Below are 19,243 nucleotides of genomic sequence, written 5' to 3'. Positions count from 1 at the left end.
GAGTGGTTAAGATTAATTAAGTGTGAATGCATTTGGGAAAAGAAAATTATAGCACTGTAATTTTAGAATGCAAATGAGGTCAAAAAGTTTAAACTAATTACATCTATATATAAACACTGCCTCAAAACAGAAAAATATTTCATTACAAGGATTTGTAAGTACTGTATTCTGTAATTCTTATTACATAATTAGCAACAAATTGGTAAATTGCAATTGTTGTCAGCTCATCAGACTATCCTGAGAGTTCAGCTGGTATCAATTTAAAATTCTAACTCCTCAAAGTTCGCTTCAGCCTGATTTATTTGTCCTGTGAGGTAAACAGTGTACATGACCCACTCAAGCCCCTTAAATCCCTCTCCTATTTTGCAGACTTTGCTTCTGTAGGTTCCTACCTGCAGTGGTCTGCTGGCACCTTGCCTGAGGTTCTGGAGCTCCCTCACCCACCCAGCTAGTGTAGGGTGCCCGGCAGGTTACGCTCCCCACCCAAACCCCATCCTCACCCCGCAGTGAGCTTAGCCAATGTCTGCTCTAAGTGTTCTTTGCCTCAGGTTGCATGGACTCTGGGGTATAATTTATGCTCCAGAGCTCCACACAGGATGGGGCTAAGTCTAGGCTTCACATGAGACCACAGCCATGCTTAGCTTCTGCACTAGATCCAGTTCCCTTGAACTGGAGCCTGGAAGAAAGAATCTTATGCAAACCTTTCATAGAGGAAGTGCTCTCAGGTGAAACTTATAGGGAAGTAGGGCATTAAAAATAAAGTTATTCTAACACTTGTCACTTCATGGCAAATAGATGGGGAAACAATGGAAACAGTGGCTGACTTTATTTTTCTGGGCTCCAAAATCACTGCAGATGGTGATTGCAGCCATGATATTAAAAGACACTTGCTCCTTGGAAGGAAAGTTATGACCAACCTAGACAGCATATTAAAAAACAGAGACATTACTTTGCCAGCAAAGGTCCATCTAATCAAGGCTATGGTTTTTCTAGTAGTCATGTATGGATGTGAGAGTTGGACTATAAAGAAAGCTGAGTGCTAAAGAATTGATGCTTTTGACCTGTGGTGTTGGAGAAGACTCTTGAGAGTCCCTTGGACTTCAAGGAGATCCAACCAGTCCATCCTAAAGGAGATCAGTCCTGGGTGTTCATTGGAAGACTGATGTTGAAGCTGAAACTCCAACATTTTGGCCACCTGATGCAAAGAGCTGACTCATTGGAAAAGACCCTGATGCTGAGAAAGATTGAGGGCAGGAGGAGAAGGGGATGACAGAGGATGAGGTGGTTGGATGGTATCACCAACTCGATGGACATGGGTTTGGGTGGACTCTGGGAGTTGGTGATGAACAGGGAGGCCTGGTGTGCTGCAGTTCATGGCATTGCAAAGAGTCAGACACGACTGAGCGACTGAACTGAACTGAACTGAACACTTGTTAAAACAGTAAGGAAGACTACTCACTACTTCTGTGATGTGTTAAGACTAGGGCAATAGGGGAGAAAAGTCAGTTTCCACTCTGAATACAACAATGTGAGGGGATTCTGGGTGGAAAATTGTAAAGAGTAGACATCAAGGGTAGGGGGTGTTTCTTGCTAAACCGTTTTAGATTCTTACTGAAGTTTAGTTCAGTTCAGTTCAGTTCAGTTGCTCAGTCATGTCCGACTCTTTGAGACTCCATGAATTGCAGCATGCCAGGCCTCCCTGTCCATCACCATCTCCCGGAGTTCACTCAAACTCACATCCATTGAGTCGGTGATACAATCCAGCCATCTCATCCTCTGTCGTCCCCTTCTTCTCCTGCCCCCAACCCCCCAATCAGACTCTTTTCCAAAGAGTCAACTCTTTGCATGAGGTGGCCAAAGTACTGGAGTTTCAGCTTTAGCATCATTCCTTCCAAAGAACACCCAGGACTGATCTCCTTTAGAATAGACTGGCTGGATCTGAAGTTAGGATAGGGTAATCAGATACCAAGGGTGGAGGGATTCTTGCTAAACTGACTAGCAGGATTCTTGCTACAAGTAGACTAGGCAGGCCAAAGACAAGGCCCCAGGATGAGGCCTAGTTGAGTAGAAGTCTCTTCTGAGCTTCACTGAGTTTGGTCAAGGAGAGAGCCTTTGTCAGAGGGAAGCAGGGAGGAGCAGGGGAAGAATCAGGCAAAACTGTGGATTCAGTTGAAGTTTGGCCTCCGCTTGATCATAAAGAGTCCTATGTTGAAGCAAGGAAAATGGACTTTTTCTAATATCCTCATATCAGTTAGTATTTTGCTATGGACCAAACCCCAGGAGTTGTAATATATGCCAAATCTGGGCAATTCTCCCGAGACCTGAAAGTTACTAGGTTGGTGCAAAAGTAATAGTAGTTTTAGACCCTGAATTTTAAACGTTTATAACTAGGCTCAAGCACATCTTTATAAATATAAAAATAGGAATCATTACAATCAACACATTTTTGCCAATGAGAAATAAGTTTATTCCTGCAACAAACATTATCTGGACATTGGGATTCAGTAAACTCATAGAAAGCATTATCTTCGTCCTGCTGGTTGTGGAAACATTTTCCCTGCAAAAAGTTGTTGAGATGCTTGAAGAAGTGATAGCCTGTTGGCAAGAGGTCAGGTCAATATGGCAGATGAGGCAGAACTTTGTAGCCCATATCATTCAACTTGTGAAGCCATGCATGGTTGCATGTTGTCATGGAGAAGAACTGGGCCCTTTCTGTTGACTAATGCCAGCTGCAGGCATTGGAGTTTTGGGTGCATCTCTTTGATTTACTGAGCATTCTCAGATGTAATGGTTTTGCCGGGATTCAAAAAGCCATAGTGGATAAGACCAGGCAGCAGACCAGCAAACAGTGACCGTTGTTTTTGGTGCAAGTTTGGCTTTGGGAAGTGCTTTGGAACTTCTTCTCAACCCAACCACTGAGCTGGTGGCCATATAAAATCCACTTTTCGTCACACATTGCAATCTGATTGAGAAATGGATCACTGTTGTGTAGAATAAGAAAAGATGACACTTTAAGACAACAATTTGTGGTCAGCTCATAAGGCACCCACTTACTGAGCTTTTTCACCTTTCCAAATTGCTTCAAATGCCAAATGGCCATAGAATGGTTGACATTGAGTTCTTGGGCAACTTCTCACATAGCTATAAGAGGATCAGCTTTAATGACTCTCTCAGTTGGTCTTTGTCAACTTCCAATGGACAGCCACTACACGCCTCATCTTCAAGGCTCTCATCTCCTTTGCAAAAATTCTTGAACCACCACTGCACTGTACACTCATTATCAGTTCCTGGGCCAAATGCATTGATGATATTGCGAGTTGTCTCTTCTGCTTTGGGACCCATTTTGAACTCAAATAAGAAAATCGCTTGAATTTGCTTTTTGTCTAACATAATTTCATAGTCTAAAATACATATAAACATCAAATTATAATTCATTAGCAAAAAACATAAAGCAAATGCACACTAAAATGATATATACCACACCACATTTGTTGAAGAATGTATTCCAATATCAAATGGCAAAGTCCAACAACACAAAATCACAATTACTCTTGCACCAGCCTAATATCACAGTCCACACTCAGGGCAGCCGAGAAAGATCAGCAGCCCAGCTGATTTAAGGCAGGTTGAGCAGAGAACAAGCATCCTCTGCTGTAGCATTTCCCCTTTCCCTACCCTGCCTCCTGAGAGCACTGCCCGCACAGTAAGCCTCATCACAGGTACTGCTTCCAAAAAACCCAACAGGGACACCCCAGAGCACTAAGGTTCAAGAGTTCCCCTTGCTCTGGTGACCACAGGCGGCTGGAGTCCTGAAAGCCTCTCTATTCCAAGCTCTAAGAGAGTGCCTGCAGCAGTTGGCTCCTGCCATTCCCCCCAGAACAGAATCCATGTTCCCTTCTTTTAATAACAGTACCCTGATTTTCGGGATTCCCTCCTGGCTCAGACGGTAAAGAGTCTACCTGCAATGTGGAAGACCTGAGTTCGATCCCTGGGTCAGGAAGATCCCCTGGAGAAGAAAATGGCAACTCGCTCCAGTATTCTTGCCTGGAAAATCCCATGGACAGAGGAGCCTGGAGGGATACAGTCCATGGGGTCACAAAGAGTCAGACACGACTGAGCGACTTCACTTTCACTTTTCACTTTCACCCTGATTTTCCTCTGTGGAATCCACTACCCCTTCTCAATGTATAAAGTTTGGACATAACATATGTGCATGCATGCACACACATACTCTCTCTCTCTCACACACACACACACTTACACACTTAGCCCTGGACAATCAGTCAAAGGATGGGAGTGTGATCCCACCTGAGCCAGTGAGCCTCAGTCCTGAGATCTTTGCTTGGAGGCATCTGAGGATCATCTGCCTGCAGATGTGAAGATTCTGCCTGAGACTGAGGCAATCACAAAAGCAAATTAAACCAAGTCAGAGAATTTGAAAGACAGCTGACAACATTTGAACTCCAGGTCAATCTCTGGACTCTTTAGTTGTATGAACCAATTCAGCCCTCTCAGCAGATGGGAACTGCTCCAGCCACCTGGAGATGAGTTTCAGTCACACCCAAGTGACCCTCCCCTGACTCATATCACTGATGAGGGTCTGGTGAAAAGCCTCTTTCAGAAAATTGTCCATTTTGAGATGTGTGATAGGGTGTAAGTGGTAAGTACTCCGTATGTACAGTCCTTTCTATGCATTCATTTCCTTATTTGGACTATTTGGTGCCGGAAGTCCTGGCCTCCAGGGGAGATTTCTTTTAGAGTGCTCCCTGGGGTTCTCAGCTCTCGCATCCAACCCCCAGTCTCCCAAGACTCTGAGCTCTGGTGCCTTAGGAAAACTTAATTCACAAGCACCATATCCTCTCCCTGCTCCTAACACCACCTCCGGGAATCAGTCTAGGAAGAACAATGGGGCCCAACCTCAGTGTACACGTCTGCGAGCTGGGCCCATCCTGCGGATCCTCTGTCTACTGGAGCAGCTCTCCTGGTTTTGGTGACTCTTGTTCATCATTTCACTCTCCATGCAGACATCCCACGCCCCAGCCTGGGTACTGGCTGTGTGAGGGGGCTGGAGGGACCCTCTATGTGAAGGCATGTGGGAAGGTGGTGCTGCCCCTAGAGCTGGCCTGGAGCTGCTGAGAGCCGCTGTGTCCAGAAGGCCAGCTTGAGAATGACACCAATCCAAAGGAAGCACAGCTGAGAAGCATCTACGTCATGTGAGAGGGGGTGCACCATCATTCGAACACCTCATTTCAGTCATATCTGAAATCTGGAGCCTCTTTGTTGCTAAGCCAATACATTCCCTTTTTCAGTCAGTTTAAGCAGGATCTTGTCACTTTATTTTTTTTTTTTTTTTTTTTAAATCCCTTTCCATTTATTTTTTTTTTTTAAACTTTACATAATTGTATTAGTTTTGACAAATATCAAAATGAATCCACCACAGGTATACATGTGTTCCCCATCCTGAACCCTCCTCCCTTCTCCCTCCCCATACCATCCCTCTGGGTCGTCCCAGTGCACTAGCCCCAAGCATCCAGTATCGTGGATCGAACCTGGACTGGCAACTCATTTCTTACATGATATTTTACATGTTACAATGTCATTCTCCCAAATCTTCCCACCCTCTCCCTCTCCCACAGAGTCCATAAGACTGTTCTATACATCAGTGTCTCTTTTGCTGTCTCGTACACAGGGTTATTGTTACCATCTTTCTAAATTCCATATATATGCGTTAGAATACTGTATTTATGTTTTTCCTTCTGGCTTACTTCGCTCTGTATAATAGGCTCCAGTTTCATCCACCTCATTAGAACTGATTCAAATGTATCTTGTCACTTTAAACAATAATTATGTGTAGATGAGATAGTAACTAGAGGCAAAGAGCTTTGTGTGGGCACAAGAGGGGACCTAGGTCCTGACTCACTGAACTCAGGGCCGGCTCTTTTTTGCCTTTAGCTTATAACTGATACCTGTAACGTGAAAGATTCCTGAATCTGTATCACCTCCTCCTAAATCCTTTCCTAGCTGCTCTGTGCTGCCCAAATCTCACCTTTTAGGTAAAGGCACCCCTACTTGAGGAGTGCATCCTGAGAGGAAACGTTCTAACCTCAGCTTCGGAGTCTGTCACATGAGTGCAGGTTTTGCAATAGAGGTACGAGGTCACCTATCAATTGTTAGCTCTGAGTGAGCTAAGCTGGGAGAGCAAATAATCCAGTATGTCATTGGCTTAAAACACATGTATGTTTCAGCCCTACAGAGTTCACTACGAATCCAGGAGACTCTCAGGGCAACTGGCCTCTGTGAAGTGACTCGGTGACCCAGGTGGCCCTGATCTGGTGAATCTGCAGTCTCAGTGCACACGCCCTTGTGCCGCAGCAGGGGAAACACGCATACACCTCTCTTGTGCCCCTCTTCCAAACTTCAGCCCACATGTGCCTATGCCAAGTAGCCAAAGTCATCCCAAGGCCCTGTTCAAACAAGGGGGCCTAGAAAGTATGCTTTTAACGTGCCTAGAAAGAGAAGAGACCCCTTGTGGGTAAGCATTAGTGATGTCCACCAAGCATTGTGGGCATAGGAGTGACCACTGAAAGGGTCCGTGAGGATACATGGCTCAAAGTGAGCATGTGACTGACTCCTGCTAAGAACCCCTGCTGCAGGCAGAGGGCAGGGCGGTCCCAGCCTAGACTGTGGGAGAGAAGCCAGGACTCCTCCCTGCCTTGGTTTGGTGTGCTCTCTGGGTTTTAAAATTATTTCCACTGGCTTCTGTATTCACTAGAGACTGCTTCTATGTGTTCAAAACCCAACCGCCCCAGTTTACCCCAAGGGGTTTATTTTTCTAGTGTGACAGAAAGTGCAGGGGAGGCCACTCAGGACTGGAATTGTGACTCCAAACCTGGGGACCATCCTCAGCTTGTACTTTCATTCTCATGACCACCTCATTGTCACAGGCACACCTTGGCTGCTCCACCTGTCAAGAAGACAGGAGCAAAGAGAAACATCTAGAAGGAGGAGATGGCACCTATGTCAGGAAAGCAAAACTTTCTCACAAAAAACCAGCGGATCTCTGCTTAGGTCTCGTCAGTACCCATGTCACATGACCACTCTCACCACAACGGTCTGGGAAATACAGTTTTTAGGTGAGCATATTTCTGCCTTGAAGAAATTGAGATTCTATTATCAAGTAAGAAGGAGAGAATGGGTATTAGGAAGGCAAATTAACAGGTAAATATTAGACAACTTGCCCAAAATTCAATCTCTATTGGGTTTTTTTTGAAAATTGAGAAGACTTGATAATAGGGGGTCTGTATTTCTCAATATCAAAGTCTGCTGGAGGCAAGTTGGCTCCTCCCCTTAGGAAGTGTACCTCTCAGAATTGTGTGTGCTTGTTTGTGTGTATGTATATCACACCCCCTGCCTCAGCCAGAGCCAGCCTCCTGGGCATGTGATCTGTGCAGTCTCACAGGGCCCCAGGCTTGGTTTACTGCTCTGCTCTCACTGCCTGAATTTTTAAACAAAGAGTCCTGCATTTACATTTTGCACTGGGCTCTACAAATTATGCACCCAGCCCTGGGCTGCCTTTCCTGCGCATTGTTCCTATGGTTCCTGGTGAACTAGAAATTATACGGAATCAGGAGCCAGAGGGACCTGAATTCAAAATTAGCTCAGAATTGTTGGGCAAGTTACTTAGTACCCTCTAATCTCAGTTTTCTCATCTGTTAAAAGAAATAAAATCACTTTTCTGGTGGGATTGTGGTGAGGATTTAATGTGATCCAGGATTTAAGGGCGTGGCCCACCATTGGGTGTACCCCATGTTCCCACACTGGTCATGGTCATTTTAATGCGATTTCCATTTCTGTTGAGAAGCCCACTCCTACCACACCAGGTGCAAGCAATCACACCTGTCCAAAGACAGAGTCTGACACTCAAAGCTGGGCGAATGACATGCAAAGGATGTCTCAGGCTGCTAGATCTGGAGCTGGTATTCTTAGCCTCCCATCCTCATTTGAGCAAGGAAGCCCCCATGCTCACTGGATGCCAGAGCAGAGAAGGAAGTAAGGCTCAGAAGTGAAGGGGAGTTGGCCTGAGAGGGGCCCATTGGCCTGGTCAGGCTAACAAGAGCTATTGGTGCATCCCTGAGGGCTGGGAGACGCACTGCCTACTCAGTCACTGTGATGAAAGAACAGGATCCAAGTTTGCTCCATGGGAATGGAGAAAAGAGAAGCGGTTGAGTGAGAGCAGAAGCCTTCAGCATTCACCTGAACAAAGCCAACTCATCTGAGCGGCTCAGAGAGGCCAATGTGTAGCAGAAGACAGCTCCAAAGCATCACTAATACAGTGCAAGCAATCACCAGGTGAAACTTCAACCTCTGCCACCACTGCTGACTTCACAGGGGAAAAAGTCACTTGAATCTTTTCTCACCACATTCCCTCCAGGATTAAACAAAAGTGCAGCCGTTAGTAGATCTTCATGGATGAGCTTGAATCCCTGCCCGGCCTCTCTTCCTTTGTGGATTAGCACAAAAACCTCTAAGACCCATGGGAAGAAGCACAGGGCTGGACCAGAACTTCAGCTAATATAGCCTGGCACATAGCCTGGCAGACTGGGCTCTGCCAATGAAAATTCAAACAAAATAAATATAACACATGTGATTTTGTTCCTTGACATACAGTGCAAGACATAGAAGCACTGCGTGTCTATTCTATACTAAATACACGAATCTGGCTCATTCACTGCCCTCCTACCCACTCTTTCACCAGCTGTTGTTAGTGGGCGATAGCACCTCCCTGGTGCTTTGGGGGAGGCTCTCCCTGCCCTCAGGGTCTGCAGGAACCTGGGGTGCCTACAAAGTGAAAATGTTAGTCACTCAGTCATGTCTGACTCTTTGCAACCTCATGGACTGTAGCCCACCAGGCTCCTCTGTCCATGGAATTCTCCAGGCAAGAATACTGGAGTGAGTAGCCATTTCCTTCTCCAGGGCATCTTCCCAACCCAGGGATCAACCCCTGCCTCCTGCATTGCAGATGGATTCTTTGCCACCTGAGCCACCAGGGATTCCTATACAGTCCACACCCTCAAATATCCTCAGCGTCTCGAGGTGGTCAGTTCCCAGGCTCCCTGCCTTCCCACATCCCATGAGATTGACTACAAAGCTGTACTCCAGTCTTTCCACACCAAGCCTAGTTCAGATCATTAGACCTTTCTGATTCAGAATACTGGATATCTGAAAAACTTCTCTAGGGATGCCACAGAGCTGTCCCCTCTCCACATACTGAGAGGGTAACAGGCAGGAAGGCTAAGGGTCTCCAAATGGAGGAAATAGGCTCCAAGTGTCAGACATTTTTTCTCTCTCTCTTAAGCAGCAGGAGGAAATAAACTACAAGTGTCAGATTTTTTCCCTTCTCTATACAAAATTAAAAGGTGTCTTTTAAAATTCTGTGTTACCATGACAACACCTGGTTCCACCTGAACTGAACTTTTCTCAAGCCATGAGCTAACCAATGCATTTTTCTTATGGAAATGTTTTTCTTAAGCTATGTTAATGAACTATGTATTTACCCTGGAATCTGTCTTTCTTCAAGTTCCACCTAAAACTCAGAACTGAGAATGGCTCAATAAACCAGTATGTTTTACTCATACGATTGTTCTCCTAATCTATGTTAATGAGGCTACCTATTTGCTTGGAAACCTGCCTTTCTTCAAGATACATGTCAATCATTTTATGTGCCTGTGTTATCTCAGACTGCATGTTGCGGGTGAGGGGCCTGGTGCCACTCTCTGAGTTTTGAGACATTTCAGTCCAGTTCAGTAGCTCAGTCATGTTCAATTCATTGTATCCCCATGGACAGCAGCATGCCAGGCTTCCCTGTCCATCGCCAGCTCCCAGAGCTTATGCAAACTCATGTCCGATGAGTTGGTGATGCCATTCAACCATCTCATCCTCTGTCATCATCTTTTCCTCCTGCCTTGAATATTTCCCAGCATCAGGATCTTTTCCAATGAGTCAGTCCTTCCCATCAGGTGGCCAAAGTATTGGAATTTCAGCTTCAGCATCAGTCCTTCCAATAAATATTCAGGACTGATTTTTCTTTAGGATTGACTGGTTTGATTTCTTTGCAATCCAAGGGACTCTTCAGAATCTTCTCCAACACCACAGTTCAAAAGCATCAATTCTTCAGCACTCAGCTTTCTTTATAGTCCAACTCTCTCATCCAAATGTCTCACACTGAGACATTTCCTTTCTCTAATTAGCAGCTTGCTAGTAGGTATATCAGTTCAGTTCAGTTCAGTTTCTCAGTCATGTTCGAATCTTTGCAACCCCATGATTTGCAGCACGCCATGCCTCCCTGTCCATCACCAACTCCCCGAGTTCACTCAAACTCACATCCATCGAGTCGGTGATGCCATCCAGCCATCTCATCCTCTGTCGTCCCCTTCTCCTCCTGCCCCCTATCCCTCCCAGCATCAGAGTCTTTTCCAATGAGTCGACTCTTCGCATGAGGTGGCCAAAGTATTGGAGTTTCAGCTTTAGCATCAGTCCTTCCAATGAACACCCATGACTGATCTCCTTTAGGATGGACTGGTTGGATGTCCTTGCAGTCCAAGGGACTCTCAAGAGTCTTCTCCAACACCACAGTTCAAAAGCATCAATTCTTCGGCACTCAGCCTTCTTCACAGTCCAACTCTCACATCCATACATGACCACTGGAAAAACCATAGCCTTGACTAGACGGACCTTTGTTGGCAAAGTAATGTCTCTGCTTTTGAATATGCTACCTAGGTTGCTCATAACTTTCCTTCCAAGGAGTAAACGTCTTTTAATTTCATGGCTGCAATCACCATCTGCAGTGATTTTGGAGCCTCTGAAATAAAGACTGACACTGTTTCCCCATCTATTTGCCACGAAGTTATAGGGCCAGATGCCATGATCTTCGTTTTCTGAATGTTGAGCTTTAAGACAACCTTTTCACTCTCCTCTTTCACTTTCATCAAGAGGCTTTTTAGTTCCTCTTCATTTTCTGCCATAAGGGTGGTGTCATCTGCATATCTGAGGTTATTGGTATTTCTCCTGGGAATCTTGATTCCAGCTTGTGCTTCTTCCAGCCCAGCGTTTCTCATGATGTACTCTGCATGGAAGTTAAATAAGCAGGGTGACAATATACGGCCTTGACATACTCCTTTTACTATTTGGAACCAGTCTGTTGTTCCATGTCCAGTTCTCACTGTCGCTTCCTGACCTGCATATAGGTTTCTCAAGAGGCAGGTCAGGTGGTCTGGTATTCCCATCTCTTTCAGAATTTTCCAGTTTATTGTGATCCACACAGTCAAAGGTTTTGGCATAGTCAATAAAGCAGAAATAGATGTTTATCTGGAACTCTCTTGCTTTTTCCATGATCCAGCGGATGTTCACAATTTGATCTCTCATTCTTCTGCCTTTTCTAAATCCAGCTTGAACATCTGGAAGTTCACGGTTCACATATTGCTGAAGCCTGGCTTGGACAATTTTGAGTATCACTTTACTAGTGCGTGTGAGATGAGTGCAATTGTGTGGTAGTTTGAGCATTCTTTGGCATTGCCTTTCTTTGGGATTGGAATGAAAACTGACTTTTTCCAGTCCTGTGGCCACTGCTGAGTTTTCCAAATTTGCTGGCATATTGAGTGCAGCACTTTCACAGCATCATCTTTCAGGATTTGAAATAGCTCAACTGGAATTCCATCACCTCCACTAGCTTTGTTCGTAGTGATGCTTCCTAAGGCCTACTTGACTTCACATTCTAGGATGTCTGGTTCTAGATGAGTGATCACACCATTGTGATTATCTTGGTCGTGAAGATCTTTTTTGTACAGTTCTTCTGTGTATTCTTGCCACCTCTTCTTAATATCTTCTGCTTCTGTTAGGTCCATACCATTTCTGTCCTTTATCAAGCCCATCTTTGCATGAAATGTTCCCTTGGTATCTCTAATTTTCTTGAAGAGATCTCTAGTCTTTCCCATTCTGTTGTTTTCCTCTATTTCTTTGCATTGATCTCTGAGGAAGGCTTTCTTATCTCTCCTTGCTCTTCTTTGGAACTTTGCATTCAGATGCATATATCTTTCCTTTTCTCCTTTATTTTTCAGTTCTCTTCTTTTCACAGCTATTTGTAAGGCCTCCCCAGACAGCCATTTTGCTTTTTTGCATTTCTTTTCACTGGGGATGGTCTTGATCCCTGTCTCCTGTACAATGTCAAGAACCTCCAACCATAGTTCATCAGGCACTCTATCAGATATAGGCCCTTAAATCTATTTCTCACTTCCACTGTATAATCATAAGGGATTTGATTTAGGTCATAGTTGAATGGTCTAGTGGTTTTCCCTACTTTCTTCAATTTAAGTCTGAATTTGGCAATAAGGAGTTCATATATATAACTTCCTGCTAAAGATTAGCAGGGGGGCATTCTTTCTGCCCCCTTCTGATGTCTATGTCAGAAGCTTTCTCTATCTCTTTAATGCTTTAATAAAATTTCATTACACAAAAGCTCTGAGCGATCAAGCCTCATCACTGGCCCCAGATTGAATTCCTTTCCTCCAGAGGCCAAGAATCCCAGCGTCTTTCATGGTCAGCAACAACCTTTCAATCCCAGGGTTTGTGCAAGGTGGCACATATCTCCATCTACTATCTCAAACCCCTAAACCCTCTTACCCTTCCCTAACTTCAGGGAAGCTCACTGCCACCCACTTCAATTAGACCATGACTTCCCTTTAAGCTTCCCTCAATGGGGGAGTGAGTACTGGCAGGGAGAGGGCACAGGGGACCTTTCAGGTACTGAAAAATGTTATACATTCATCTAGGAGTTGTCTCAAGTAGTACAAATGTGAGGTCCAAGCAGCTGCACATTCAGCGTGAGGGCACTAACCAAGCAAAGCGTTTGTGGTCCACAGGGCAGAAAGCCAAACTCGGACATCAGGAGTTCGCAGCAAAGAAAGGATTTACTGCAGAGCACTGAGCAAGGAAGTGGGAGACAAGCCTCAGATCCACTCCAACTTGATTTTCGAGTTTGAGTTGTTTGTTTGTTTGTTTTTTTAAAGAAGAACAAAGAGGCTGGGATTAATCATTATTTTTTTGATATTTCTTAATTGTTGTTTCTGGAGCCTGGATGCTTCTGGTTTATGATTCTGCAGCCCAGTGGTCCAGAGCTCAGGGGTCTGTTAGCTCATCTTACCCTGGAGAAACAACCTGAGTTTGTACATTAATGATAATAATGATAATAGCAATTTGAACATTTGCAATGTTATCGACCGCAACAATTTTAGTCACATGATTCTAGCTGATTATTGTTTAGTTAGCAAAGAATTGAGGTCAGAGGGGATAAAAAAGGGAATAAAGTTCTGGGTATAGAGATTAATCATAAACTTGGTAAGGGAACTCAGTTTTGGGGGTGACTCCATTTCACACATGTTACTGTGTGTGTTGTAAAGAAAAAAATATTGCCTGTCCCTTCCAGCTCTTCAAAGATCAAGCCATTAGCCACTGCAGTCACCCGCCAACAGTGCACCCTTAGAGGAATTCAGGATGGAGAGAAGTTGGAAGCATCCTGTACTTTGGATATACTGACGTAAGAGAGTTAAGATGCATATCCAAGGAAACATTTCAATGATTCAGAATCTTGCATATTCCCATAAACAGAAAGCACTAAAATCATTAACTTGAGATGTCTATGTTTAGCAGTAATCATTTTCTGCTTGAATACATGTTTTTTCCAGCAAATATATATATATGTATAGTTTCTTCATCCCCTGGAGAAGGGAATGGCTTACCCCCTCCAGTATTCCATGGACAGAGGAAAACCTCCTGGCTCCTCCTTTACCTCTTGGGAGCAATTCCTCAGAACTAACTGAAAGGCTCTCTCCTGGGCTATAGTTCTCAGTAAGGTCCCCAAACAAAATTTAATACAAAACTTTTATGTTGTGTTTTTATTTCAGCCACCAGTGTTACAGTTCAGTTTTTAAAATGTGCTCCACCAATCTATTAGCTTAGACTGAAGGTGGCAAACAGCCAATATGTGGCCATACAAAGCGGCAACTCATAAGTTCACCCTAATATTTTCACCTGGCTCAGCGTATAGTGTGTGCTTTTAAGTAAAATTTGCTTTCAACCTTTGAAATGGAAGATTTTACGTAAAATTCAAGGTTTCTGGCTCTAGTCAGAAGCCTATGTGTGTGTGCTTAGTCACTCAGTCATGTCCGACTCTTTGGGACCCCATGGACTGTAGCCCACTAGGCACCTCTGTCCATGGGGATTCTCCAGGCAAGAATACTGGAGTGGGTTGCCATGCTGTCCTCCAGGGGATCTTCCCAACCCAGGGATCAAACCCAGGTCTCCCACCTTGCAAGAAGATTCTTTACCATCTGAGCCACCAGGGAAGCCCTAATCAGAAGCCAAGGAGCACTTAATCTTCAGCTGTAGACAAAAATCTCCAACATGCTCCTGGAGAGAGTTGGGGCTGGTTTCCAGAAGTGCCTGGGGTGGGAATAGGGGAACGCTGTTGTGAAGTAGGGACTCCTCTCATTTCTTCGTGAAATAAATCCCTGTAGCAGAAAGCACGGAGAAGGCAATGGCACCCCACTCCAGTACTCCTGCCTGGAAAATCCCATGGATGGAGGAGCCTGGAAGGCTGCAGTCCATGGGGTCGCTGAGGGTCGGACACAACTGAGCGACTTCACTTTCACTTTTCACTTTCATGCACTGGAGAAGGAAATGGCAACCCACTCCAGTGTTTTTGCCTGGAGAATCCCAGGGACGGGGGAGCCTAGTGGGCTGCCGTCTATGGGGTCACACAGAGTCGGACATGACTGAAGCGACTTAGCAGCAGCAGCAGAAAGCAAGATGATTTTTTCTATCAGGTTCTCCTGCTATATCAAATAAAACAAAATTTACAAAAGTAAAAAATACATTTGCATACATATCTATCTAGCTGTCTATTTTAACATACATATGTTTTTTTCCCCTTTCTTTCACTTAAATCTTCACTTACTAGTTTCCGTTCAACATTTTTTCTTTCATGAGTCTCTATTCATTTTTTCCAGCAATTTACAAATGCCCCCCTACTCTTAAAACAATTGAAATCACAGTTAGAAACCCTGATAATTTCACAAAAGCAGAAGTTATTAAATGCAAATGTTGGCAAAAGTTTTTAATACTTCAGAAAGTCATGAAAAATGCCAAAGTAAGCTCATTTCTGCTGCAGATTTAATTCTTTCTCTTCTTAAAATCTAGAAATCCCCTGACTTCCCAAGAAGACCCAAACAAGCCTTAAATGGAGGTCACGTGAGGCCACATCAGACTGATCCCCCCTCCCCAAAACCCCAGGATGGCAGAAAAGTGGGCAGCTCTGAGAAAGCAGGAGATGGAAAACCCCCTAATAGTCCTCATAGTACTCTAAGCTCAGTACTGAAATGATAGAAAAACAGTTAATCCCACAGCTTACAGTCTCCACTACTGATAATCATGAAAACAAAACTACTTTATACAGTTGTTCTGCTTTGTGCTTTTCAAAATTTTTTTACTTATTAGGAACTCATTGAAACCTGAAGAGACTGGAAAGCTGCCCTTGAAATTTGAATGCTGAGGGGACATGAAGAGCTCAAGGTTATTCTGAAATCTGTTTTGCAATCAGAATGAGGACAAGAACCAGGTTCTCCAGACATCAGTGCAACCCCACTTTCTAGATCCTGGACACATCCCAGTACTGCTGGAGCCAATACTTCATCTTACTGCCAGCTGAATAAGAAAATGAGACAGTGTCTCTGCCCTGGTCTTTGACTTGTTTGCTCACCCAAATCAGGCCTTAGGGACAGCATGTCTCAACCATCTCAACCACAATTAGATTTGGTTCTTCTAATTCTGGACACTTTGCTTATAATGTCAATTAGGAATCTGTCATTCAGATGGTGAAACTCAGATGGTGAAACTAATTAGGCTTCAATGTGATGATTGTTCACAGAGATGAGAGACTCAGATGAGATTAAGGAAGCTAAAAAGTGATTGTCACCTCCTTGGTGGAGGCAGCCAGGACCTGGTAACCAAAGAAAAACATTATTCAGCCATAGGCCAGAGGGACATGGGGAGGAAAGACTGCTATTGTGGGACTGGGAGGGCTAGCCACTGCAAGAGACAGGGTGCAGAGCAAGAGGAAACAGAAAATAAACAGTCCAATCTCCCTTCCTTCTCACACTCCAATACCCTGTCAGTGGCTCCCATTGGCCATTGCAGGTCACAGGACTCAGCTTCCTGGGGTCACAAAAAGTGAGTGAAGAATCAGTGTATGTCGGCAAAGTGATGAGGACAGGAAATAAGCAGCATTCCTTATTCTCAGGGCTTCAGTTTCCTCATCTGTAAAACTGGATAATATCTACCTCATGGTGCTGTTCTGAGGATAAAAAATAATATGGTGGGTTGACCAAAACATTCATTTCTTTTCCTTTCTGTAAGATAGCTAAATATTTTTAGATCATATTTTAACAACTGTCATATCATATCATTTTTTAAAAAACATCAAAATTAGTAATTTTTGTGTAGCCACTTTAATATTGAAGATGGAAGAAAAAAAAGCAACATTTTGGCATATTGTGATTTATTACTTCACGAAAGGTAAAAACTGAAACACACAAAAAAAGATTCATGTAGCATAAGAGAAGGTGTCGTAAGTGATCGAATGTGTCAAAAGTGATTTGAATTAGTGAACAGAAAGTGCATAATCTTCTGAATGGTTGTTGCTGAGCCATGAAAGATGCTGGGATTCTTGGCCTCCAGAGGAGAGAAATTCAATCCCGGGCCAGTGACGAAGCTTGATTGCTCAGAGCATTTGTGTGATAAAGTTCTATTAAAGTACAAAAGAGATAGAGAAAGCTTCTGACATAGACACCAGAAGGAGGCAGAAAGAGTGCCCCCCTGCTAGTCTTTAGCCAGATGTTTTGCCTGTTCAGTTCAGTCGCTCAGTCGTGTCTGACTCTTTGCGACCCCATGAATTGCAGCACACCAGGCCTCCCTATCCATGCCTGTTAGAAAGCTATTAATCAGATAAGAGAGACACCTCAAGGCTGAGGGAGCTTCACCAGGCCCCTCTTCCACAATATGCATTTTTGAGACAGGATGGCATGAGGTGTGTCATCCCCCAGCCATAAAACAATTGATATGAATACTGGTTTATTGAGCTATTATCAGCCCAAGGTTTGAGAAAAGGAAAAAATTAGTCTTAGAATCATTTTTAAGAAAGGCAAATTCTAAAACAAATACATAGTCTCATTAACATAGCTTAAGGAAAACATTTCCATAAGAAAAATGCATTGGTTAGCTCAAGGTTTGAGAAAAGTCAAGTTCAGGTGAAACCAGGTGTCATCATGGCAACACAGAATTTCAAAAGAAGCCTCCTTTTAATTTTGTATAGAGAAGTGGAAAAAAAAAAAAATCTGACACTTGTAGTTTGTTTCCTCCTGCCCCTTAAGGGAGAGAGAAAAAATGTCTGACACTTGTAGCCTATTTCCTCCTTTTGGAGACCCCTAGCCTTCCTGCCTGTTACCCTCTCACTTCCATCAGGTTAACACAAGACTGCATATTTCTTTGATGATCAGGCAAAAACTGAGACAGTTGGAGCGGGAAGTTCTGATTCATCTGCCATATTCACCAGACATTGCACCTCCAAATGTACATTTGTTTCAGTCTTTACAAAAGCCTCTTCATGGAAAAAAATTTTCAATTCACTGGAAGATTGTAAGATACACCTGAAACAGTTTTTTGCTCAGAGATAAAAATTTGGGAAAGATGGAATTGTGAAGTTGCCTGAAAAATGGCAAAAGGCAGTGGAACAAAACTGTGCTTTGCCCAATAAAACACTTGGTGAAAATGAAAAATATGTCTTTTATTTCTACTTGAAAACCAAAGGAACTTTTTGGCCAACCCAATATAAGTGAGGTTCACAACACATAATAGTTATTCAAAAATGCAAACGTCCACCTCAAAATCATGATCTATACTTCTCTTAAACACATTGTTTTGCTCCAAAAATTATATATTTCCCTGGTTGGAAATGTCTACAGAGGTTATCCCATCATCCCAGGCCCTATTCCTCTACAAAAAGATGGTATTCCTTCTGGAATATGGGCTTCTATGGTGGCTCAGACAGTAAAGAATCCACCTGCAATGCAGGATACCCTGGGTTGGGAAGATCCCCTGGCGGAGGGCATGGCAACCCCCTCCAATATTCTTGCCTGGAGAATCCCCATGGATAGAGGAGCCTGGTGCGCTACAGTCCATGGAGTCGCTAAGAGTCAGACATGACTAAGCGACTAAAGCACACACACACATTCTGGAATACATCATTCTTAAAAGTGCCCTCTGTACTTTAATTACTTTCTATGATGACAGATTCACCACATATTCCTGCCTCTTCTAATGTCAAGCCATTCAAAACTCAGAAAAATATTTATTTGTTGTTGACACAAAGAACCTTCCTGTACGTATTCCTCAAGAGTTGTGTATTTTGGATGGACAGATACACACTGCTATTAAAACTAATAACCAACAAGAATCCACTGTATAGTACATGGAACTCTGCTGAATGTTATGTGGCAACGCAGACTGGAGGAGAGTTTGGGAAAGAACGGATACATGCTTATGTATGACTGAGTCCCTTTGCTGTTCACCTGAAACTATCACAACATTGTTAATTGGCTACACCATAACATAAAATACTGGAGAAGGAAATGGCAACCCACTCTAGTACTCTTGCCTGGAGAATCCCATGGAGAGGGGAGTCTGGCGATCTGCAGTCTATGGGGTGGCAGACAGTCGGACATGACTGAGTGACTAACACAACACTAATACAAAACAAAAAGTTAAAAAAATAAGAGGGTGTATACGTATATCTGATTTTGCTGTACAGTCAGTTCAGTCGCTCAGTTGTGTTCAACTCTTTGTGTCCCCATGGACTGCAGCATGCCAGGCTTTAAAGAATCAACTAGTGAATATCTAGAACCATAAGAATGAATTTCAGATGTTTTGCATTTTCCCAAATAAATTTTATATATCTATCATTTTAATTCTATAAGCTGCTATACTTAAGAAGTCGGTTACATTTACCCAGATGAAAGATTGGTAAAATTCCAATTCTTAGGATTAAAGTCTTATAAATAAAGTTTTTTAAAGTAGTTTTTAAAAGTATATTCTGGTTTGCAATTTCTGGTCTGGCATGAAAAGAAGTTGGAAAGCATCA

This window comes from Bos indicus x Bos taurus, unplaced genomic scaffold (genome assembly GCF_003369695.1).
Source record: "Bos indicus x Bos taurus breed Angus x Brahman F1 hybrid unplaced genomic scaffold, Bos_hybrid_MaternalHap_v2.0 SuperScaffold_100329, whole genome shotgun sequence".
Classification (NCBI taxonomy): domain Eukaryota; kingdom Metazoa; phylum Chordata; class Mammalia; order Artiodactyla; family Bovidae; genus Bos; species Bos indicus x Bos taurus.
Note: the sequence above shows the minus strand (reverse complement) of the source record.